The following is a 25,646-nucleotide window of genomic DNA, read 5'->3' as shown; positions in this document are numbered from 1 at the left end:
TAGACATCCATTTATAAAATTTCTGCTATGAACTCCATCTGTTAATTTTTTCTTTGTGTTTTCTGTTATCTCCTTCAAGGACACAAAAAAGCTTGAAAGAGTATAGAAAACCAAAGGAAAAGGTTGATAGATTTGGATTTTGCATCCTTTCAAAATGCTACTCCTCCTTCACTAGACTACAGAACTTCCGTAAACAAATTCATGTTAACTTTTTCCATTGGTTTGCTATCGATTCTTCTACTAAACGAAGAAATTTCTTTGTTAACGATCAAGACATAGTAGTAAACTAGAGGAAAATTTTAACACTTATGAATTTAAAACAGACTCTATTCAAAAAAATCCTTCTACATTTTAACAACGAAAAAGGTTGAAAGAATTGGATTTTGCACCATTTCAAAACGCTACAACCTCCATTCAAAAAAATCCTTCTACATTTTGACAATTCTACGGATCTTTTCATGGTTTGATTTTCAATTTTTTCCTATGTTTAGTGTTATTATGTTTTTCCTTTATTTCGTTTTCATTTATGAATTTATGTAATAATGAATTTCTTTTAGAAATCCATCAAATAATTTTATGTCAAATATTGAGGGAAAAATGACGTCCCTATGTATTTCCCAAATAACGTGGACGTCAAGTGGTGTCAATATTGGACATGTATCTCTTCGTTTTAACGTAGCATTTATCATGCCCTGCCAACAGTCTTTTCCTATATACCTGGACGTCGAGTGGTGTTAGTATATGACGTGGATCTCTTCGTTTCTAACACAACATTTATCAAGCTCAACCAACTGCGTGTTACCATATAAAGTTGGAAGTTCTATTTGAATTTAAAAAGGATAAATAAAAAAGGGAGCGACCTTTGGGTTATTACGTCGAGTAGCTTTACCAACGACGTACTGTTGGTGTTCTAAAAGAAGAAAAAATCAAAAAGAGTGCAATGGTATAGTCAGTGTAATGATGTAACATTAAAATGTTCAATTACAATCATACAAATGATTTAATCAATTTAAACAATTCAATCATTATTGACTAATGTTATTTCAAAAACAGAATTTTATTAATATTCAAAAGATGATTACAACCTGGAAAACAAAAGATGGCTTAAGAAGCCACTGATTACAAAATTAAAATCAAATAACGAAAATTCATATTCTTTTGTTGCAGAATTATTGTTGATCCTTTCTGGTTGTTCACATCATTTTCCTTTCCATTTTGATCGGTGATTTTTCAATCCTTAGAGTCTTTTGTCAATGACTGTGTCAGCTTTCAATTTACTTGAGTCCCAAGTATCTTTTTGAGCGATTCTGACATACAATCTATTTTCATCGCATAACCATATAGCCCACTCATCTTCTTCAGTTTTTGTCGAATCTGTTTTGTTTGCACTCAAAGATTTAGATATGGGATAGACTTGCTGATGATGATCATTTTTTATCATGGTGAATCCAATAAGTCCTTGATGACCAATCCAAATTTGAAAGAGAAAGCCTTCTTTGCTAATCGGTTGAAAAAAGGCAATGCCAATCCAAACCTCTTTCATCAGCTTCATATCAACCCCCTTGACTGTGTTACAAAATGTTTCATCACTCATCTTTAAGTTGGAGTAGAACACGTTCACTAGTTTCAGATTTCTGTGAGAAACCACAATTTTAATCTTCCTTAGACTAAAAAGCTTTTGTCAAATGTCTTCATCACTAATCCTACCTGTAGGATTAACATTCCTTGCAATCCGGACAACCTTCCATTTTCTTCTTGATGATGATGAAGAAGTCATTTCTGATCAGATTCTGGAACGTCTTTCACATTTCTAGGGTTTGTAACTCTTCAGTTTAGAAAACACTAAGTGCGTTTTCAAATCTAGTATTTATAAAGTTGTGCATCAAATCTTATCAGTTTCAGGCCCAACTAAAATTTTCAATCTTATATATCCAAATAAAATAATTTCAACAACGACGAATTTCTAAAGGGTTCAACGTTTTATTATGGGGTTGAAGTTGAACTATGACAATATAAGGATGGACTTGATGGGCACTGGAGTAGTTGGGCCCATTAGTGGCTCCCATCATTTTCTTTAAATACAGTTTGGGATCCTTTGGAACTACCCTTTGAAAACCTACACTAAAGAGCTTCCATAACCAAATTCATGTTAACCTTTTCCTTTAGGTTTCCATCAATACCTCTACTAAACGAAGACATTTCTTTGTTAAGGATGAAGGCATGGTGGAAAACCAGAGAAAAATGTGAACACTTATGAATTTCAAAAACATTCTCCATTGTTTTTCTGGTTTTTTATTTAATTCCTGTGTTTTTTTTTAATGTAGTTTCTTGTTCATGTTCTAAAAGATATAGGACATCGAACATAAATTGAATTCGATGACAAACTTTAACAGGGAACTTAAAAGTTAATAAACTTCAAGATTTAAAAATGAATACTTCTACAGGCAAATAAAACGTCATATAGTTTGATTAAATCTATCATGTATCATTGTCAGAAACAAAATTCTTAAACCCTTCCTGTAAATGTCTAAATCTTGTTCTCAAATGGTTTCTTCATCTTCACGGTGTGGAAAGAAGGCTGCACACTTTGTAAGAAATGCTAGTCCAAATGGGTGGATCAGTGATGAAAAAGAACGATACAGATTTGGATGTTACAAAAAACTCTTCAAGGTGGTCCCTCACAAGTTCTTGGATGTGGAATTATTCAGAAGGGAGGGGTTTATCTATCAAGAATGGCTTGTAGATGTTGTTGGTCTTGCAAAATTTGTAGAAATGACCAGTGATTGCTATCTTGACCTGGTACAGGTCTTCTACCACAATCTGAAGGTTGTCGATGGTGTTATATGCTCCCGGGTGAAAGGTGTCGATATTAAAATTGATGACAAAATATGGCTATCTTTTACTAGTCTCAAAGCAGAAGGATTCATGTCTCATGAAAGAAATTCTGAACTCAACCAATGGACCAACAAGAAGAAAATTTATAAGGAATATTTGAGAAGTCCAACAAGGCTAAAGGTATACAAGCCGTATCTACTTGGTGGTTTGAAAATGGAAGAAAAAAGGTGTGCTTTTGTACTTACTTGGGTAATACTACCTGAAAGATGTTTACGTGATCGTCTAACTATTGCAGATTTATTTTTGGTTCATGCCATAAAAACCCGGATACCAACCAACTGGGTTGCTGTTATGAGTGAGCACATGATTGAAATTGCAAGTAGTCATGGACATATTCTGGCATATGGTGTTTTTATCAGCAGTGTATTGAAGCATCATCAAATTGATCTTACTGGTGAAAAAAATATTTGGTGCACTGAATCAAATGAAATAGGAAAAGCGGCATTGAGACATAATGGTCTAAAGAATACAAAAGATGGCTGAGTGTTGAAGGATGTTGACGAAACTCCTTCTACATTCACTCCACAGACTGAGTTTGAAAGATTTGTTGTGGATCAATTTCGAAGGCTTTCAACAAGAATTTCAAAAGTTGAAAAATCAATGATCATGATTGACAAGAAATTAGATGAAGACAATGCTCTCATAACTCCCTCAACAAGTCAATCTGATGATGAAGATGACACAACAAAAGACGAGTCTATGGAGTCATCTGACTCAGATTAGGAAGAAGAGTCCATTTTAGTTTATTTTTCTAAAATTAATGTAGTATTTTAATATATTTTAGTATATTTTTGTATGTTTGAACTCTGTTTGAAATTTTAATATATACTTTTCGTGGTTATATTTTAATATTTTTCCTTTGTTTAATGTTATTATGTTTTTTTTAAATCCTTGAAGTTTTTTTACATCGAATTTTGAAAAATGTTGACGTTTTAAAAGATAAAAATAAGAAAAAATGAATGTTACGTCGCATATTGTAAAAGTTGACGTCAAAGATAAAGTCCATTTCTTTAAATACAATTGCAGATCCTTGATCTAGTCCTTTACTTATAAAATTTAGTCGTAACTTGTCACTCTGATAACATTTTTTTTGGTTTTCTCATAGCTCTTTCAAGGTCAAAAAAGTTAGGGTGAGGCAGGAAGGAGCTATAGAAATCCAAAGAAATAAGTTAATAGATTTGAATTTCGTTTCAAGTAGTACAATTTCATTCATATTCATAGTGATAACAATCAGATTAGAAGCAAAAAGATGTGGCATATAATGCCAATAGCAAAACAAACACAAAACAAATAATAAACCAAAACAGACACATAACAGAAACACAAAACAGACTCCATACTAAAATTCTAAGCCTCTATTCTAATTCAGAAAATTTCCATTGAATCCTCCTCACTAGACTCTTCACTTGAATCTTCAGTTGGAGAATCATTTTTATTCTTTTTCTGATGCAGAGTGTCTATCTTCTGTTCGAGTCTCCTGAGTTTTTCAACAACAAATCTTTCAAAATTGATTTCAGGGAAGAAGTTGGTGCGGTCTTCATTTAGTGCAGGTGTGCTTCCAGAACTTTGAACCATATTCTCTTGATCCTTGAAGCACTATCCCTTTGTGGTCTTCACAAGGCCAATGGAAGTCAAAGTGTTTCGATTTATCCCATTTGAGCAGTTACAAGAGAATTTCTTTTCACCACTAACATCCACACCTTGAAGGGTCAGGATTTTGTTGATAAACACAACATATGGTAGATGAACTGCATGTTTGGTTCCTGCATCAATCATATGATCTTTTATTACTTCCACCAAATTGGTAGGAACACCATTCTTGATGGCATACAGCAGAAAAACATCTCCAGTTGTGATTCTTTCTTGTACAGGTCTAGCAAGTAAAATCACCCAAGCAAGAATGTGTGCTATTATCTTTTCTTCTTTGTTCAGTCCCTCATGCACATATAATCTTTCAATTGTGTATCTCCCAGGAAACCTTAACCAGTTACTGTACACGTCCTTTTTCTTCAGCCATCTGTTTGTTTCTGAGTACCGTAAGTGAGAGAATAACCCTTAGGCTTTTAATCCTACAACTTGAAACCATACATCATTGTCAATGTGAAAATGTACTCCTTTTACTTGAGAATGAAGGACACCATCTATGTTTCTCATATTGTTGTAGAAGACCCTTAATAAGTCAGGGTATCAATCACCCTTCATTTGGAAGTGTAGAGAGACCTTGAGTTTCAATCCATTCCTGGAAGTGAAATCCCTCTTTTTCAAATAAGTCGAGGTTCAAATATTTGTGAGGAACAATATGTTTAAACTTCGTCCACCTCAAAAACTCTAGATGAGTCTCCTCATCACTGATCCACCCGAAGAGATAAGCATTTCTTACAACCACAATAGCCTTTCCTCTGTCTCTTGATGGATGTGATGAAGAAGCCATTTGAATTTGGATACCAGATAATTTTCCTCAGTATTAGGGTCTAGTATCTTAAGTCACTCGTGCAATATAGAAACAACTCAGTGTACATAAGATTTTCAAATTCAGTGTATATGCGCAACATCACGCGTTCAATGTCAAATAACATAAAAGCCAACGTTAACAATAACCGGTGGCATTGTTGTAAATAAATTCATTCAATCCACATCGAGTGGTATCAATACTGGACGTGGATGTCTTAGAGTTCGACATACTCTTGGTGGTTTAAAAGAAAAAAGAAAAAAGAATTAAAAAGAGAGTAACTTTTGTTTATGGCTTACAATATGTTCAATACGGAAACAGGAAGCAAGGATTTAAGTGAAATGCAAGCTATATTTATATATGAACTGATGACGTACTTTAGACTGTGTGTCACAACCGGAAATCGCGACGGGACGACGATCCAAAGAAAACGGGTTTGAAAAAGAGATTTGGAGTCGCCACCATAGTTTATTATGGAAAACTACAGAAAAACCATAAAATAAAAAGACACGGTCCGCGAAAACCAGATTCTGGGTTCGGGAGTCGGTTACGCGTAGGGAAGGTGTTAGCACCCTACAACGCCTGCCCTAAGGCAGTACCTTTAACTAAATGCACGAATATGATGTGGTTTTCAAAATGTTTAACTATCCCCGAAAATAAAATTCTAAATAAACAAAACATATTTTTTTAGTTTTTTGGGCCCGACAAGGATTGACCTTGCTCCTACGTATTCTCATTCAAAATGAGAAATCAGGGTTACGTAGTTCTTTTGAAACTGTTTGAGAAGTTTTTTTGGAAATTGTTTGAAAAATTTGTTTTGAAATGATTTTGGATTTTGGGAAATGAACCTGACAAGGACTAACCTTGCTCCTACGTATCTCCACTCTTGATGGAGAATCAAGGATCACGTAGTTCTGGCAGAAAGGTTGATTGTTGTTTAAAGATGTGAATGTTTTATATTTTGGTATTTTCATATGAGAAAGAGAAAAGTTTTTAGCACGAGGACGATGCGAACGATCATACATGTGCCTAAACCTTAAAAACATATTTTTTGTATTTTTTTTTATAAAAGAAAGAGAAAAGGTTTTTTGGCACAAGGACGATGCGAGCGATCACACATGTGCTTGACCTTTAAAATGTATTTTTGTATTTTATTTGAGAAAAGAAGAAGAAAAGGTTTTAGCACAAGGACGATGCGTGCGATCACACATGTGCCTAAACCTTTAAAATATTTTATTATTATCTGAGAAAAGAAGAAGAAAAAGTTTTAGCACAAGGACGATGCGTGCGATCACACATGTGCCTAAACCTTTAAAATATTTTATTATTTTTTTGAGAGAAGAAGAAGAAAATGTTTTAGCACAAGGACGATGCGTGCGATCACACATGTGCCTAAACCTTTAAAATATTTTATTATTATTTGAGAAAAGAGGAAGAAAAGGTTTTAGCACAAGGACGATGCGTGCGATCACACATGTGCCTAAACCTTTAAAATGAAAACAATAAAAACCAAAACAACAATAAAAATAATAATAATAAAAAAATAGAATAAGATAAATAAGGGAACAAAATAAAATAGATAAAGAAAAGCAAATAAGTAATAAAAATAAAACAAATAGTAGGGGGTGCCAAAATGATAAACTGGGGTGTCTAAACTATTCTTTTCTTTTGTAAACAAATTGGGCCTAAACCCAAACTGAAAGGGGGTGCGGAAGTGAGAAATAGGGGCTGCGCGAAGGAGAAAGGAGTTTTTTTTTTTTGGGCTTGACCCAGCACTGGCCTGGGGGTGGTATGGGGGTGCATGGGTGAGAAAACAGGGTATGCATAACGGAATCGAGGCTCTTTTGGTTTGCAGAAACTGAATGGGCTTCAACCCAAACAGAGGGGGGTGTGAGTGAGAAATGTGTGTCAACATGGAGAAGAGGCAGCCCCTGCTAGGCCCAAAGCCTCTGTATTCAAAAACCCTAATCCCATTACGGGTTTGGTTGAATGCCCCCATTTTTACCTTAGCGTCCGAGAGGTCCCCTTTCCTCCTCCTCTGAACAAACAGAAACCGTGGACATTCACCTCTGGCACACGACGATCACCACTCAACCTTCACACAACCGGCAGCCGCGAGCCACGGTCGTCGCCCGTGACGACGTTCTTCGCCAAAGCCGTCCCCAGTCGAGGCCAAAGCTCTCCCTTTTCCGCCGCTCGTCGCGCACGAGTTTGGACATGCCCTCGCCGCCGCCAACGATGCCCGTCGCCACCAGCCACAGCTCCAGGTTCTCGCCTTTCCTCCTCTTCTTCGCGCGAGAGGGAAGACACGTTGCTGCTCTACGATGAATCCTCACCACTACGAGCAGAGCCAACCGCCGGCGTGCGCCACCCTCCAATCTCTCCCTCTTTCTGTCATTATTTCCTTGATTGTATGATGGGTTGTTATGTGCGTGAGTGTTGTTTGGTAAGGAAGAAGATGAAGGCGTGGAGATGGTGAGAAAAAAAAACGGTTAGAGGCTCGACTTGATGCGTGTGTTTGGAGATGTGGTATTTGCTGCTTGAGGATTCAATTTTTCTAGGGATTGGAGATGAACAGAATCGTTGAAGGGTTCGATGAAAGGGGGAAGAAAAGAGAAGAGAAGAATGAGTTTTGTTTTTGTTTCTGTTTCTGAGTTTGGTTGATTGCAGGTGAGGGGGAGTGACACAGGTTATGTTTGTTGGGGTTGATGATTAATGTTGGCCGTGTTGAAGATGGTTACGGGTGAAGATGATGATGCTGGAGGTGGTATCCCGTGGGGAAGACGAGATGGATGTTGGCTGGGAGGTAAGGATGAAGATGGGGTGGCGAGCAAAAAGGGAATTGTGTCAGTGTGCTTGAGATAAAATGTTGGAGGTGAAAACGAAGAGGGAAGGGACGAAGATGATAGATGTTGGCTGTGGGTGTCAATATGGCTTGTGGCAGTGGGTGAATATGGATGATGGGTGTTGGAGGTTCAGTGTCATGAAGGGATGAAGATTGATGCTTAGAGGAAAATGATGAACGAATGCTATAAGATTCTAAAATGGGGAATGCGGCAGACTCACCGTAGCATAAGCAAAATGGAATAAGCATAAAAGGCAGTTATGCAGTAAGCATACATGACCACACAGGTGAGCAAGAGGCTTACCTCTCGGAGCTCTATGGCTGCTGCTAGCTGCGAGTATCCGGTGACTTCCTCTCCTTCCTCCTCTGGCCCTTGTCTTTCTTTGCCGGTGCCAATGGTGGATGCCCTTCTGTGACTGGATGATGACTCAAGATGAAGGTCCGAAGAAGCAGTATCCACTCCTTTGCTTTTCTCCCCAAAACCAGAATCCTCCCCTTCCCTCTGCTCTCTCTGTGTTTTTGTGCAATTCTCTTTGCCCCCAAATCGTTCCGTACCCAGCCCGTATGCCCAAATCGCCTTGTACCAATTTCGTACGTCCCTCACGCATCTGCCACCACTCGCTCTCTGCAGAAAACCGTTTCTGCCTCTCCCCCTCCAGCACACACTGTTTCTTTTTTGTCCCCCAACCCAAAAACATTCTCTCTTTTCTCATATCTCTCTTTTTTCTTTTTTTTTTCTCTTTTAACCGTATTAATTATATTAAACAAAATAAACTTTAAATAGGTAAAACTAAAGATGAAAATAAAATAAAAATAAAATAATAAAAATGTAAGAAGAAATAAATATACATATATATATATATAAATAAAACTAGGATAATACAAAAAAAATAATAATAATAAAAAATAATGAGAAAAGAAATAAATAAATAAATAACATTAAATAAATAAATAAAAGATAAAAAAAACGAAAATAAAAGATAAAAATAAAAATAAAAAATAAAAATAACTAAATAAAAATAAAAATAAGTAAATAATATAATAGACTACAGTAAAGCCAAAAATCAATCCGGACGAAATTTGGTATTGACAGTTGCCCCTCTTTACTTAAATTTTACTAGATAATATGACAAAGTGATGTTTTCATATTATATTGTAAAATATAAGTAAAGATAGAAATACTAATTTCGTCTGGATTTCTAGTAAGACGAAATGAAGGAAGATGAATACGAGACATAAGTTTAGCCAAATCCATGCAAAATGTGATATTGTAATGAAAGAAATCGACCATTGCGTAGGAGAGGGCTGACATTGCAGGACAACAAATTGGAATTGACCATTGCCTAGCAGAGGGCCATTAGCACAAAACGAAAATCTAGACTCGACCATTGCTTAGCAGAGGGTCGGTAGCACAGAACAACAAGCTGGATTTGGCCATTACCGAGCAGAGGGTGAACAACACAGAGCAACGAGCTGAAATTGACCATTGCCGAGCAGATGGCCAGTAATACAACAACGAGATGGGATTAGACCATTGCTTAGCAGAGGGCCAACAACATAAAACGAAAACCTGAATTCGACCATTGCCTAGCAGAGGGCCGTTAAAAAAACTAAAATCTGGACTTGACCATTGCCTTGCAGAGGGCCATTAGAAAAACTAAAATCTGGACTTGACCATTGCCTTGCAGAGGGCCAATATCGTTGAACAACAACCTGGATTTGACCATTGCCTTGCAGAGAGCCAATATCGTAGAAGAAAACTTAAATTCGACCATTGCCAAGCAGAGGGCCGTTACAAAAAGAAAAAACTTGAGTTTTGGGTGCCAGGCGAAACTGGGCTTGGGGGCCAGTATGGGAACTGGGCTTTGTGGGCCAGTGTGAAACTGGGCTTGGGGGCCAGTGTGAAAACTGGGCTTTGGGGGCCAGTGTGGAAACTGGGCTTGGGGGCTAGTGTGAAAATTGGGCTTGGGGCCAGTGTGGAAACTGGGCTTTGTGGGCTAGTGTAGAAACTGGGCTTTGTGGGCCAGTGTGAAGACTGGGCTTGGGGGCCAGTGTAGAAACTGGGCTTTGTGGACCAATGTGAAACTGGGCTTGGGGGCCAGTGTGAAAACTGGGCTTTGGGGGCCAGTGTGGAAACTGGGCTTGGGGGCCAGTGTGAAAACTGGGCTTTGGGGCCAGTGTGGAAATTGGGCTTGGGGCCAGTGTCGAAACTGGGCTTTGGGGGCCAGTGTAGAAACTGGGCTTGTGGGCCAGTGTGAAAATTGGGCTTGGGGGCCAGTGTGAAAACTGGGCTTTGGGGGCCAGTGTGGAAACTGGGCTTGGGGGCCAGCGTGAAAACTAGGCTTTGGGGCTAGTGTGAAAACTGGGCTTTGGGGCCAGTGTGAAAACTGGGCTTTGGGGCCAATGTGAAAACTGGGCTTGGGGGCCAGTGTGAAAACTGGGCTTGGGGGCCAATGTGAAAATTGGGCTTTTGGATATAGAAATTCTTGAAACTTGTAGTTTTGTGAAATGGTTTTTTATTTTTTTGTAATTTTTGACAAAAAATTGATTTTTGAAAAGGCATCAGTGACCATTTCCAAAGAGAAGGTCCTAATATGAGGATAGGAGAAACAAAGTGTAAAGACCATGGTAGAATGTTGAAACACGAACTTAAAGGCGGTGAACAGAGTGTAAAGATGTGGGTGTCAAAACCCCAAAATGAGAGAAAAAACATGATCAACATGAAACAACATGACTTGAAAGAGAAAACCATAATGTTATTCTTTTTGTATTTTTGAAGAAGGATTCGACAACCATTCATATCAATGAAGAGAGTTTCGATCTGAAAGATTTTTTTTGATGGATGAATGCACACATGGAAAACATTTGCTTTGTTTTGTGTTTCGCTTGTTTTTTCTGCTTGAGTCAGTCATCTTTCTTGCAATCATCATACTTATTCTTATTTTTAATATTTTGTGAAAGAGAGGAATGTCATACATCTCGAGGTCTAATGTCCAATATGATTATATGTTTGACTTTCTCTTTCTCGACATCAATGCACACATGCTTGAATTCGTAGACAAGTGGAAAATGTGAGATGTTTAGAAAGGTTTGGAGAAGACTGGGAGAGTCATGCGGGCACGTCATTCCTTCTATAATCCTCAAAGGAGATCTAGTATGTGTGTGCCAAAGCGAAACACGAGATACCTAAAAGTTGCCCTAGTTTGGTGTTTGGGAAAATGAGCATTAAGTTTGGATCCATGATAGTTCAGGTGAAAAATTCATGTAAGACCCGCAAAGCTGTTCCAGTCTTGGGATTATGGGCCAATGAGTTGCAAGGCGAAGAATTCGTGTGAGATTCACAAATCTGCCCCAGTTTTTTTCGAGTATGGGTTCTTTCCTGGAAGAGGTAGTGGGCATGAAAAGGATAAGCTAAAAGGATCGCCCCCAATTGGTTTGATTTTTTCGCATGCTTCTGGTTAGTTGGCAGGGAGATCCCCTCTTCCTGAGACATTACTTTTTTCTCTCTTTTTTTTCATTCATTTTCAAATTTTTTGTTCTTTTTGTTTTATTTTATTTTTTTTGGACACATTGCAAGTCATTTCGTCTTATCGCAAAATTAAGCTTTATGAAAATTTGAGCAAACATTATTCAATCTGTGTGGACTTTATTAGGCTTGTAATGTGGCTAGGGCTAGAAGGTATTGAGAGAAAGGGTTAAAGGCCCAAATGAATGCTTGTTGGATACATTTTTTGAAACAAGGGTTGTCATCTATCATTGTGTCAACTATTTGACCTTTTGAGCACTTTGTTTTTCTTGAACTCCATTTTTCATTTTTTTTCATCATCACTTTGTGATTTTTTTGTTCTTTTTGTTTTTTCTTTGTTCACTCTTCTTGATGAAATTTCTTCGTTCGATCATTGAGTGCTCTTTATTTGCATCATGAGTTGACTCCTACTTGATGACAACCCTTGCTTGGGGATAATTTTGAAAAAGAGTTTATTTTTGGCTCAAACGGGGTGACAATGGATATATATTTGTTGCTTTTTAGATAAAGAAAAGATGGCCACACATCATTTCAAATTCTGATTGCTTTATTTTCAAAAGATTAATTCTACGACTAGATGACCTCAACATGAGTTCTTTTTTTTCCTTTCTTTTCCTTTCTAGACTGCCCTTTCGGGTTTTCAATCTAGTGGGCTTATTCTCTTTTTGAAAGTTCTTCTGTTTGTCTCAATGGATTCAGGGATCACCCAACTAGCGCAAGCGAGGAAAATTTTGGCCAGGCCAATCTGCCCCAGTGTAAAGGTTTTTGTTACTGAGGGCAGTGACAGTGTTTGTTGGGGAAAATCCTTTATTTTAGAGAAAGTTAAGGGTGAAGGCTTTCAAGCAACACGTGCACAAACATCTCGAAAGGAAACATCAAATTGTTATTTTTGATTAAACACTTGACCTCAGAAAAACTTGACATCCCAATTTTCCTTTTGAATATTCGTCATTTTATCTATTTTCGAAAAACAAGAGTTTGACGATTCACAAGAAAGATAAGTGACTTAAGATTTCCTTCATTTATTTTTTTGTTTTTCAATTTCGTTTTCCTTTTTTCCGCAATACCCTTTCAGGACTCGATTTCTAGCACGGCTTGGAGAAACCCTGTAGTGAATGTTCACATTGAAAGTCATGGATGAAAGTGCGATAGCAATGCACATGCCTCCTCGGTAGCAAGACACTTCACAACATCAAATTCTCTAGTACAATAACTTATGCTTTCTTATCTGGTCTTAAAGCCCACTTCATTTCTTCATGGCATTTGTAGAGGCATTCTCAAGCCTTGCCTCAGTGTTGGGTTGACTTTCTTCACACTTTAAACATCTTGAATCAATCAAAGATTGCGCTTTGTGCTTGAACACCCAACACTTTTTGGTGGGATGACCAATAACTCCTTCATGATAATCACCTTTTTTATATGATGCATCACGAGTCTTGAGGTATTGAGGCTTTAAAGGCTTCATGTAACAAGTAGAGACCAAGCCTTTTATGCAGGAGACTTGGAAGAAACGTTACATAAGTCATATGGATAGGAGTGAAACTCGTAGGCCTTTTCTCTTGATCAAACATTTTTCTGCCTGACAGCTTGGTGGGAAGTTGAGTTTGGGTCGAGTCCAATTTTGTCTCAGAACAGTTTCAGATGGAGGGTAGGCAATTGGCATTTGAGCGGTGGGAAATGGTTAAACTCTTCCTTCTATTCTCTTCCTAGGCTTAGACCCGAACTCGTTAACATTTGTCGTCATGGTAGGATCGTGCGGGATTTTTCCTCACATTAATTTCAATTATTTCTCCAAGTATCCTCAAGTTTGCAAAGTTTGAGGAAAACTACTCACCATATGCTCATATAAGGGTGAGTGTAGAGTTTTTCAGAACATGACAACCATCTCTTTATCACTCATAGGACACCCTACTTGAGCAGCAATCTCTTTCCACCTTTGGGCATATTCTTTGAATGATTCGAACTCCCTCACCATGCTCTGCAATTGTAATCTATCAGGTGCTACATCCAGGTTGTATTTGTACTACCTCAAGAAAGCATCCACCAGGTCCTCTCAAGACTGGATGCACGAAGATTCAAGATGAGTGCCCTAGTTTGGTGCCATGCCAACCAAATTCTCGGAACAAATGAATTAGCAACTTTCCATCACATGCATGAACAAACATTTTCTTCCCATGTGTTATGAGATGAGTCTTAAGACAAGTGGTCTCTCCTTGTCATCTATACTTTGGGAGGTATCAGCACATTTGGGACTAAGCATAGCCCTACAATATTTTCAAACTTAAGGCTTCCTCCAACTTCTATGACTCTCGCCCTTTTCCAACATTTCCAATTTACACTTGTTAGCCTCAAAATCCATTGGCGTAACAACATGAGGAGAAGATTTCAACTCGGGTTGCTTTGTCATTGTCTTGCTCACTACACTGGGATGAATCATTTCTGTAAGGACCATGAAAGTGGTTGCCCTAAGCTTGTTGCCTCCATCACTTTATTATTTTGGCCTTTTGAATGCAAAGGTGTCCCGAGTCCACTCCCAAGGGTGTAGTGTAATTCTAGGGGAGACCATAAGGAGGGAAAGTTTATGATCCTGGAACTCTGTGTTGCGCTCGTGATGTGTGCGAATCTACAAGGCTTTTTGTAAGGCATTCAGAAGCTCTAAGCTTCAGCTCATCTGCTCATTCAATTGTTGGATATTAACTTTCATTCCTTCTTGAACTTCTCCTTGGTTCTCCTTTAGGGTATCTTGGATGTTTAGCCGTATTTTTAAGTTTTTTTTTTGTTAGATGAAACAAATTAAGAAAAAGACAATGAAAAAGAAAAGAAAAAGAAGAGACAATGTAGTTCAAATACTCTAGTTGGAAATTATAAAGCTGTGAAAACATTGCCCCAACATAGTTTGGAAATTAACACGAAACAGAGTCAATAGGGTGGCTCATCATTTAGAAGTTCCAAAAAAGTGAGTCATAGGAAGTCTTGGTCAACTGACTCGGGCCTCATCCATCAGATTCTTGCAACAACTGAGGAAATTTTCAATCCCCTTGGGCGGGTTAGAGATCGGCATTGCAAACTCAGCATCAGCTAATAACTTTAGAAGACCTTCAATGGCTTCATTGGCGAGGGAAGCTAGTTATGAGAGACTTCTTTTTCAATTCCCCCTTGCTCAACAATACGCTTCTTCATCTGAATTATCAATTCTTTATGTCTCCTTTTTAGCTTGATGTCAACATTCCTTATTCAGTTTTGTCATTACTGCTTTTATCCACTGCTCGTCATTTTGAAATTGTTTTTCACAATTTGGGTAGGCGAAATTAACGTGAATTACAACTTGATTGTCTTAACCCTTTCTACGTTCCATTTCCTAAGGGAAACTTTCATTAATGATCCATAATCTTGAGCCTCCCTCCGAACATTGCCCCAAGCGTCTCTAACCTGATGAAGCAATTCAGCAAAGGTTCCTTCCTCTTAAGATCTGCGATATGACCAGAGATGCAGGCGTGGGCGGTACCCAGATTGCTTTTGTGCTAACACAGTATTGTGATTAGTACAACATCGAATACCCATGAGGGGTACATTATGGTACTTCCCGCAATGATATATGATGTGCGGTCTTTGCTGCCCAGAAAACACGTCACTTAAACCTTTCCTCCTCTGAGACTGCACAGAGTTGCGCTCGTTCATTTGCCTCTTTCATCTTCGATTTACACCGCAATAACTCCTCCATGTGACATGTGGCATTCAAAATGGCCTTACTCATGCGAGAGATCTTCTTTCTGCACGGCTTATAACCTTGACTAAGGGTCTTGGAAACTTCAGTTAGGACAATACTGACTGGATCCTTTAGAGCGAACTTTGTATCCCACAAATACATTCATGACGACGTAGCCGACAAAATCCATGATATTAGAAAAGAGCATGACACCATAGAGGATAAAAGCTACGTAATTGTTTCCTATTTTCCTCTTCATCCAAACGATGCAAGTATCCCTCTAGGTATCCCTGAGGAACCCCCCTCACTTTGCCCTTGATTGTGAACCCACTTTCCAATTGCATAGGGTGTATTTTCATGATTCTTGCTAGCTGCAGGATAGGGGTATACTGTCCTAGGTAGTTGTAGGGAATTTTTTCCTCGAGAGGTACATCTAAAATTTGCTCGAATTCTTCTACCATAGGCACCAATTGGAAATCCCAGAAAGTGAAACATCTCAATGGTAGTTCATAAGACTAGGCTAAAACCGTAATGGCCGATGTTTGAACTTCCACCTCTAACAGGCTCAACAAATTCCCATACTCCTTCCTGAATGCATCCTTTTGGGTTGTCTTCATTTCCTTCAGCCGTTCTCTCAAGCCATCCATATTACCTTCCTTTACTTCAATGGCTAACATTTCCTTTAAAATGTCTGAACTTGAACCCCCTTGACCTCAGATCTCATGTTAATTTCCATTTTATCTCAAAGGCTTAGTCACAAATTTATAATTTCCTGACTAGAACCAGTGACAAGACCATAAAAATGCATGAGAAAAGAAAGAAAAGAAAGAAGAAAAAAAAATGTATCCAAAGATATAGTGATATGTACAAGGTGTTGGATTTTATTAAGCAAAAATGAGGGTTATAAGACTACACACATCTCCCTTTGTGCCCTAATGAAGGTTGAGCACTTAAGATCCAAGGTTAAGTATATGGAATCTCACAGGGATGGTTACCTGAACCTAAAGATCAATGGTCACTAGAGCTATGGCCCCCTTCACAACATCTCCACAACAGTCGAGTAATCAACTAGATGTGAAAACACAAATGAAGAGAACAGACTCTAGCTAGGGTTCTCACGATAGCCAAATAGGAAGTATGTCCCAAATGGCACTGCTACACAACCCCTCTATTTCTAAGTTACACTCAGACCCGGGTATAGGGTCCCACTCATGATATGCATAATGTACGTGTGTGAAGGGAGAATGCAATGCATACCCAAACCCTCACCTGCAAAACAACCAGAAAAATTCCCAGGCAGATATAAACATGGTTTCTACCCTAGGGTTCAACATACAACAATTTTTTCAAAGAACAAGCAAAACAACTCACATGCAATTATTATAAATATCAAACATAGATAAAGAAAAAGGAAAGGAAAACATAAAGAAAAACCACATCAAATTCGCATATCTAATTAAATGGCTTGACTCTCTAAAAGTCCCTAGTGAAGTCGCCATCTGTCGAAACCGGAAATCGCGACGGGACGACGATCCAAAGAAAACGGGCTTGAAAAAGAGATTTGGAGTCGCCACCATAGTTTATTATGGAAAACTACGGAAAAACCATAAAATAATAAGACACGGTCCGCGAAAACCAGATTCTGGGTTCGGGAGTCGGTTACGCATAGGGAAGGTGTTAGCACCCTACAACGCCTGCCCTAAGGCAGTACCTTTAACTAAATGCACGAATATGATGTGGTTTTCAAAATGTTTAACTATCCCCTAAAATCAAATTTTAAATAAACAAAACATATTTTTTTAGTTTTTTGGGCCCGACAAGGATTGACCTTGCTCCTACGTATTCTCATTCAAAATGAGAAATCAGGGTTACGTAGTTCTTTTGAAACTGTTTGAGAAGTTTGTTTGGAAATTGTTTGAAAAATTTGTTTTGAAATGATTTTGGATTTTGGGAAGTGAACCTGACAAGGACTAACCTTGCTCCTACGTATCTCCACTCTTGATGGAGAATCAAGGATCACGTAGTTCTGGCAGAAAGGTTGATTGTTGTTTAAAGATGTGAATGTTTTATATTTTGGTATTTTCATATGAGAAGGAGAAAAGTTTTTAGCACGAGGACGATGCGAATGATCACACATGTACCTAAACCTTAAAAACATATTTTTTGTATTTTTTTTTATAAAAGAAAGAGAAAAGGTTTTTTGGCACAAGGACGATGCGAGCGATCACACATGTGCTTGACCTTTAAAATGTATTTTTGTATTTTATTTGAGAAAAGAAGAAGAAAAGGTTTTAGCACAAGGACGATGCGTGCGATCACACATGTGCCTAAACCTTTAAAATATTTTATTATTATTTGAGAAAAGAAGAAGAAAAGGTTTTAGCATAAGGACGATGCGTGCGATCACACATGTGCCTAAACCTTTAAAATATTTTATTATTATTTGAGAAAAGAAGAAGAAAAGGTTTTAGCACAAGGACGATGCATGCGATCACACATGTGACTAAACCTTTAAAATATTTTATTATTTTTTGAGAAAAGAAGAAGAAAAGGTTTTAGCACAAGGACGATGCGTGCGATCACACATGTGCCTAAACCCTTAAAATATTTTTTTTTGAGAGAAGAAGAAGAAAAGGTTTTATCACAAGGACGATGCGTGCGATCACACATGTGCCTAAACCTTTAAAATATTTTATTATTATTTGAGAGAAGAAGAAGAAAAGGTTTTAGCACAAGGACGATGCGTGCGATCACACATGTGCCTAAACCTTTAAAATATTTTATTATTTTTTGAGAAAAGAAGAAGAAAAGGTTTTAGCACAAGGACGATGCGTGCGATCACACATGTGCCTAAACCTTTAAAATATTTTATTATTTTTTTGAGAGAAGAAGAAGAAAAGGTTTTAGCACAAGGACGATGCGTGCGATCACACATGTGGCTAAACCTTTAAAATATTTTATTATTATTTGAGAAAAGAAGAAGATAAAGTTTTAGCACAAGGACGATGCGTGCGATCACACATGTGCCTAAACCTTTAAAATATTTTTATAAATTTTGTATATATATATATAAATATTTTATTTTTTATGTATTATTAAATATGTATTTTAAAATAAATAAATATTTAGAATAGATAAATAAAATAAAATGAAAACAATAAAAACCAAAACAACAATAAAAATAATAAAATAAAAAAAAAATAGAATAAGATAAATAAGGGAACAAAATAAAATAGATAAAGAAAAACAAATAAGTAATAAAAATAAAACAAATAGTAGGGGGTGCCAAAATGATAAACTGGGGTGTCTAAACTATTCTTTTCTTTTGTAAACAGATTGGGCCTAAACCCAAACTGAAACGGGGTGCAGAAGTGAGAAACAGGGGCTGCGCGAAGGAGAAAGGAGTTTTTTTTTTGGGCTTGACCCAGCACTGGCCTGGGGGTGGTATGGGGGTGCGGGGGTGAGAAAACAGGGTATGCATAACGGAATCGAGGCTCTTTTGGTTTGCAGAAACGGAATGGGCTTCAACCCAAACAGAGGGGGGTGTGAGTGAGAAATGCGTGTCAACATGGAGAAGAGGCAGCCCCTACTAGGCCCAAAGCCTCTCTATTCAGAAACCCTAATCCCATTAGGGGTTTGGTTGAATGCCCCCATTTTTACCTCAGCGTCCGAGAGGTCCCCTTTCCTCCTCCTCTGAACAAACAGAAACCGTGGACATTCACCTCTACCACACGACGATCACCACTCAACCTTCACACAACTGGCAGCCGCGAGCCACGGTCGTCGCCCGTGACGACGTTCGTCGCCAAAGCCGTCCCCAGTCGAGGCGAAAGCTCTCCCTTTTCCGCCGCTCGTCGCGCGCGAGTTTGGACATGCGCTCGCCGCCGCCAACGATGCCCGTCGCCGCCGGCTACAGCTCTAGGTTCTCGGCTCTCCTCCTCTTCTTCGCGCGAGAGGGAAGACACGTTGCTGCTCTACGATGAATCCTCACCACTACGAGCAGAGCCAACCGCCGACGTGCGCCACCCTCCAATCTCTCCCTCTTTCTGTCATTATTTCCTTGATTGTATGATGGGTTGTTATGTGCGTGGGTGTTGTTTGGTGAGGAAGAAGATGAAGGCGTGGAGATGGTGAGAAAAAAAACGGTTAGAGGCTCGACTTTATGCGTGTGTTTGGAGATGTGGTATTTGCTGCTTGAGGATTCAATTTTTCTGGGGATTGGAGATGAACAGAAACGTTGAAGGGTTCCATGAAAGTGGGAAGAAAAGAGAAGAGAAGAATGAGTTTTGTTTTTGTTTCTGTTTCTGAGTTTGGTTGATTGCAGGTGAGGGGGAGTGACACAGGTTATGTTTGTTCGGTTGATGATGAATGTTTGCCGTGTTGAAGATGGTTACGGGTGAAGATGATGATGCTGGAGGTGGTATCCCGTGGGGAAGACGAGATGGATGTTGGCTGAGAGGTAAGGATGAAGATGGGGTGGCGAGCAAAAAGGGAATTGTGTCAGTGTGCTTGAGATAAAATGTTGGAGGTGAAAACGAAGAGGGAAGGGACGAAGATGATAGATGTTGGCCGTGGGTGTCAATATGGCTTGTGGTAGTGGGTGAATATGGATGATGGGTGTTGGAGGTTCAGTGTCATGAAGGGATGAAGATTGATGCTTAGAGGAAAAGGATGAACGAATGCTATAAGATTCTAAAATGGGGAATGTGGCAGACTCACCGTAGCACAAGGAAAATGGAATAAGCATAAAAGGCAGTTATGCAGTAAGCATACATGACCACACAGGTGAGCAAGAGGCTTACCTCTCGGAGCTCTATGGCTGCTGCTAGCTGCGAGTATCCATTGACTTCCTCTCCTTCCTCCTCTGGCCCTTGTCTTTCTTTGCCGGTGCCAATGGTGGATGCCCTTCTGTGACTGGATGATGACTCAAGATGAAGGTCCGAAGAAGTAGTATCCACTCCTTTGCTTTTCTCCCCAAAACCAGAATCCTCCCCTTCCCTCTGCTCTCTCTTTGTTTTTGTGCAATTCTCTCTGCCCCCAAATCGTTCCGTACCCAGCCCGTATGCCCAAATTGCCTTGTACCAATTTCGTACGTCCCTCATGCATCTGCCACCACTCGCTCTCTGCAGAAAATCGTTTCTGCCTCTCCCCCTCCAACACACATTATTTCGTTTTTTCCCCCAACCCGAAAACATTCTCTCGTTTCTCATATCTCTCTTTTTTCTTTTTTTTTTCTCTTTTAACCGTATTAATTATATTAAACAAAATAAACTTTAAATAGGTAAAACTAAAGATGAAAATAAAATAAAAAATAAAAAATAAAATAATAAAAATGTAAGAAGAAATAAATATACATATATATATATATATATATATATATATATATATAAATAAAACTAGGATAATACAAAAATAATAATAATAAAAAATAATGAGAAAAGAAATAAATAAATAAATAACAATAAATAAATAAATAAAAGATAAAAAAACGAAAATAAAAGATAAAAATAAAAATAAAAAATAAAAATAACAAAATAAAAATAAAAATAAGTAAATAATATAATAGACTACAGTAAAGCCAAAAATCAATCCGGACGAAATTTGGTATTGACAATATATGAACCGATGACGTACTTTAGATTGTGTAATTATGCTCAGTATCTTGTATGAACGTCGAATCCCAGCGAGACTCGTTTAGAGTTTCTGAGGTGGATGAAGTTTAAACATATTGTTTGTCATAAATATCTAAACCTCGACTTATTTGAAAAAGAGGGATTTCACTTCGAGGAATGGATTGAAACTAAAGGTCTCTCTATACTTGTCCAGATGAAGGGTGATTCGTACCCTGACTTAGTAAGGGTCATCTACAATAATATGAGAAACATAGATGGTGTCCTTCATTCTCGAGTAAAAGGAGTAAATGTTCACATTGTCAATGATGTCTGGTTTCAACTTGCAGGATTAAAAGCCGAAGGGTTATTTTAGCACTTACGGTACTCAGAAACAAACAGATGGTTGAAGAAAAAGGACGTGTACAGTAACTGGTTAAGGTTTCCTGGGAGATACACAATTGAAAGATTATATCTGCATGAGGGAATGAATAAAGAAGAAAAGATAACAGCACACATTCTTGCTTGGGTGGTGTTACCTGCTAGACCTGTATAAGACAAAATGACAATTGAAGATGTTTTCCTGCTGTATGCCATCAAGAATGATGTTCCTACCAATTGGGTGGAAGTAATAAAAGATCATATGATTGATGCAGAAACCAAACATGCATGACATCTACCATATGCTGTGTTTATCAGCAAAATCCTGACCCTTCAAGGTATGGATGTTAGTGGTGAAAAGAAATGCTTTTGTAACTGCTCAAATGTGATAAATCAAAACAACTTGACTTCCATTGGCCTTGTAAAGACCACAAAGGGATGGTGCTTCAAGGATGAAGAGAATATGGTTCAAAGTTCTAGAAGCACACCTGCACTAAATGATGACCGCACCAACTTCTTCCCTGAAACCAATTTTGAAAGATTTGTTGTTGAAAAACTTAGGAGACTCGAACAGAAGATAGACGCTCTGCATCAAAAAAAGAATAAAAATGATTCTCTAACTGAAGACTCAAGTGAAGAGTTTAGTGAGGAGAATTCAATGGAAATTTTCTGAAGCCGAATAGAGGCTTAGAATTTTAGTATGGAGTTTGTTTTGTGTTTCTATTTTGTGTCTGTTTTTTCTGAATATGATTGTAATCACTATGAATATGAATGAAATTGTACTACTTGAAACGAAATCCAAATCTGTTAACTTATTTCTTTGGATTTTTATAGCTCCTTCATGCCTCACCCTAACTTTTGTGACCTTGAAAGAGCTTTGAGAAAACAAAAAAAAAATGTTATCAGAGTGACAAGTTACGCCTAAATGTTAGAAGTGGAGGACTACATCAAGGATCCGTAATTGTATTTAAAGAAATGGGCTTGATCTTTGACGTCAACTTTGACAATATGCGACATAACATTCATATTTTCTTATTTTTATCTTTTAAAACGTCACAATTCGACGTAAAAAAACTTGAAGGATTTAAAAAAAAACCCATAATAACATTAAACAAAGGAAAAATATGAAAATATAACAACGAAAAGTATATATTAAAATTTCAAACAAAATTCAAACATAGAAAAACATACTATAATATATTAAAATATTACATTAATTTTAGAAAAATAAACTAAAATGGACTCTTCTTCCTAATCTGAGTCAAATGTCTCCATAGACTCATCTTCTGTTGTGTCGTCTTCATCATCAGATTGACTTGCTGAGGGAGTTATGAGAGCATTGTCTTCATCTCATTTATTATGAATCATGATCAGAGATTTTTCAACTTTTGAAATTCTTGTTGAAAGCCATATAAATTGATCCACAACAAATCTTTCAAACTCAGTCTGTGGAGTGAAGGTAGAAGGAGTTTCGTCAACATCGTTGAACACCCAACCATCTTTTGTTTTCTTTAGACCATTATGTCGCAATGCCGCTTTTCCTATTTCATTTGATTCGGTGCACTAATTTATTTTTTTCACCAGTAAGATCAACTTGATGATGCTTCAATACATTACTGATAAAAACACGATATGGCAGAATATGTCCATGACTACTTGCAATTTCAATCATGTGCTCACTCATAGCAGCAACAGTTGGTTGGTATCCGGGTTTTTATGGCATGAACCAAAAATAAATTTGCAATAGTTAGACGATCACGTAAACATCTTCCATGTAGTATTACCCAAGTTAGTACAAAAGCACACATTTTTTCTTCCATTTTCAAACCATCAAGTAGATACGGCTTGTATACCTTTAGACTTGTTGGACTTCTCAGATATTCCTTATAAATTTTCTTCTTGTTGGTCCATTGGTTGAGTTCAGAATTTCTTTCATGAGACATGAAGCCTTCTACTTTGAGACCAGTAAAAGATAGCCATATTTCGTCATCAATTTTGATATCGACATCTTTCACCCGAGAGCATATAACACCATCGACAACCTTTAGATTGTGGTAGAAGACCTGTACCAGGTTAGGATAGCAATCACTGGTCATTTCTACAAATTTTGCAAGACCAACATCTACAAGCCAATCTTGAAAGAGAAACCCCTATCTTCTGAATAATTCTAGATCCAAGAACTTGTGAGGGACCACCTCGAAGAGTTTTCAATAACATCCAAATTTGTATCATTCTTCGTCATCACTGATCCACCCATTTGGACTAGCATTTCTTACAAAGTGTGCAGCCTTTTTTCCACGCTGTGAAGATGAAGAAGCCATTTGAGAACAAGATTTAGACATTTACAGGAAGGGTTTAAGAATTTTGTTTCTGACAATGATACATGATAGATTTAATCAAATTATATGACGGTTTATTTGCCTGCAGAAGTATTCATTTTTAAACTTTGAAGTTTATTAACTTTTAATTTCCCTCTTAAAGTTTGTCGTCGAATTCGATTTCAATTCGACCTGCTATATCTATAGTGTAGGTTTTCAAAGGGTAGTTCCAAAGGATCCGAAACTGTATTTAAAGAAAACACAGGAACAAGAAACTACATTAAAAAACACAGGAATTAAATAAAAAAAAATAGAAAAACAATGGAGAATGTTTTTGAAGTTCATAAGTGTTAACATTTTCCTCAGGATTTTACATGAACAAGAAACTACATTAAAAAAAACAGAAAAACAATGGAGAATGTTTTTGAAATTCATAAGTGTTAACATTTTCCGTAGGATTTCCACCATGCCTTCATCGTTAACAAAGAAATGTCTTCGTTTAAGTAGAGGAACTAATGGAAACCCTAAGGAAAAAGTTAACATAATTTGGTTACGGAACCTCTGTAGTGTAGGTTTTCAAATGGTAGTTCCAAAGGATCCGAAACTGTATTTAAAGAAAATGCTGGGAGCCACTAATGGGCCCAACTACTCTAGTGCCCATCAAGTCAATCCTTATATTGTCAGAGTTCTGCATAATAAAACGTCGAACCCTGTAGAAATCTATCGTTGTTGAAATTATTTTATTAGGATATATAAGATTGAAAATTATATTGTCAGAGTTATGCATAATAAAACATCGAACCCTTTAGAAATTCGTCGCCCATCAAGTCAATCCTTATATTGTCAGAGTTCAACTTCAACTGCATAATAAAACGTTGAGGCCTTTAGAAATTCGTCGTTGTTGAAATTATTTTATTGGGATATATAAGATTGAAAATTTTAGTTGGCCTGAAACTGATAAGATTTGATGCACAACTTTATAAATACTAGATTTGAAAACGGACTTAGTGTTTTCTAAACTGAAGAGTTACAAACCCTAGAAATGTGAAAGACGTTCCAGAATCTGATAAAAAATGGCTTCTTCATCATCATCAAGAAGAAAATGGAAGGTTGCCTGGATTTCAAGGAATGCTAATCCTACAGGTAGGATTAGTGATGAAGACATTTGACGAAAGCATTTTAGTCTAAGGAAGAATAAAACCGTGGTTTCTCACAGATATTTGAAACTAGTGAACGTGTTCTACTCCAACTTAAAAATGAGTGATGAAACATTTTGTAACAAAGTCAAGGGGGTTGATATGAAGCTGATCAAAGAGGTTTGGATTGGGATTGCCGTTTTTTAATCAATCAGCAAAGAAGTTTTTCTCTTTCAAATTTGGATTGGTCATCAAGGACTTATTGGATTCACCATGATAAAAGATGATGATCATCAGCAAGTCTATCCCATATCTGAATCTTTGAGTGCAAACAAAATAGATTCGACAAAAACTGAAGAAGATGAGTGGGCTAGATGGTTATGCGGTGAAAATAGATTGTATGTTAGAATCGCTCAAAAAGATACTTGGGACTCAAGTAAATTGAAAGCTAACATAGTCATTGTCAAAAGACTCTATGGATTGAAAAATTACCGATCAAAATGGAAAGGAAGGTGATGTGAACAATCAGAAAGGATCAATAATAATTCTGCAACAAAAGAATATGGATTTTCGTTATTTGATTTTAATTTTGTAATCAGTGACTTTTTAAGCCATCTTTTGTTTTGCTGGTTGTAATCATCTTTTGAATATTAATAAATGATTGAATTATTTAAATTGATTAAATCATTTGTATGATTGTAATTGAACATTTTAAGGTTACATAATTACATTGAATATACCATTACACTCTTTTTGTTTTTTTTTGAACACCACCAGTACG

The sequence above is a fragment of the Vigna angularis genome, chromosome 4, assembly GCF_016808095.1.
Source record: "Vigna angularis cultivar LongXiaoDou No.4 chromosome 4, ASM1680809v1, whole genome shotgun sequence".
NCBI classification, from domain to species: domain Eukaryota; kingdom Viridiplantae; phylum Streptophyta; class Magnoliopsida; order Fabales; family Fabaceae; genus Vigna; species Vigna angularis.
Note: the sequence above shows the minus strand (reverse complement) of the source record.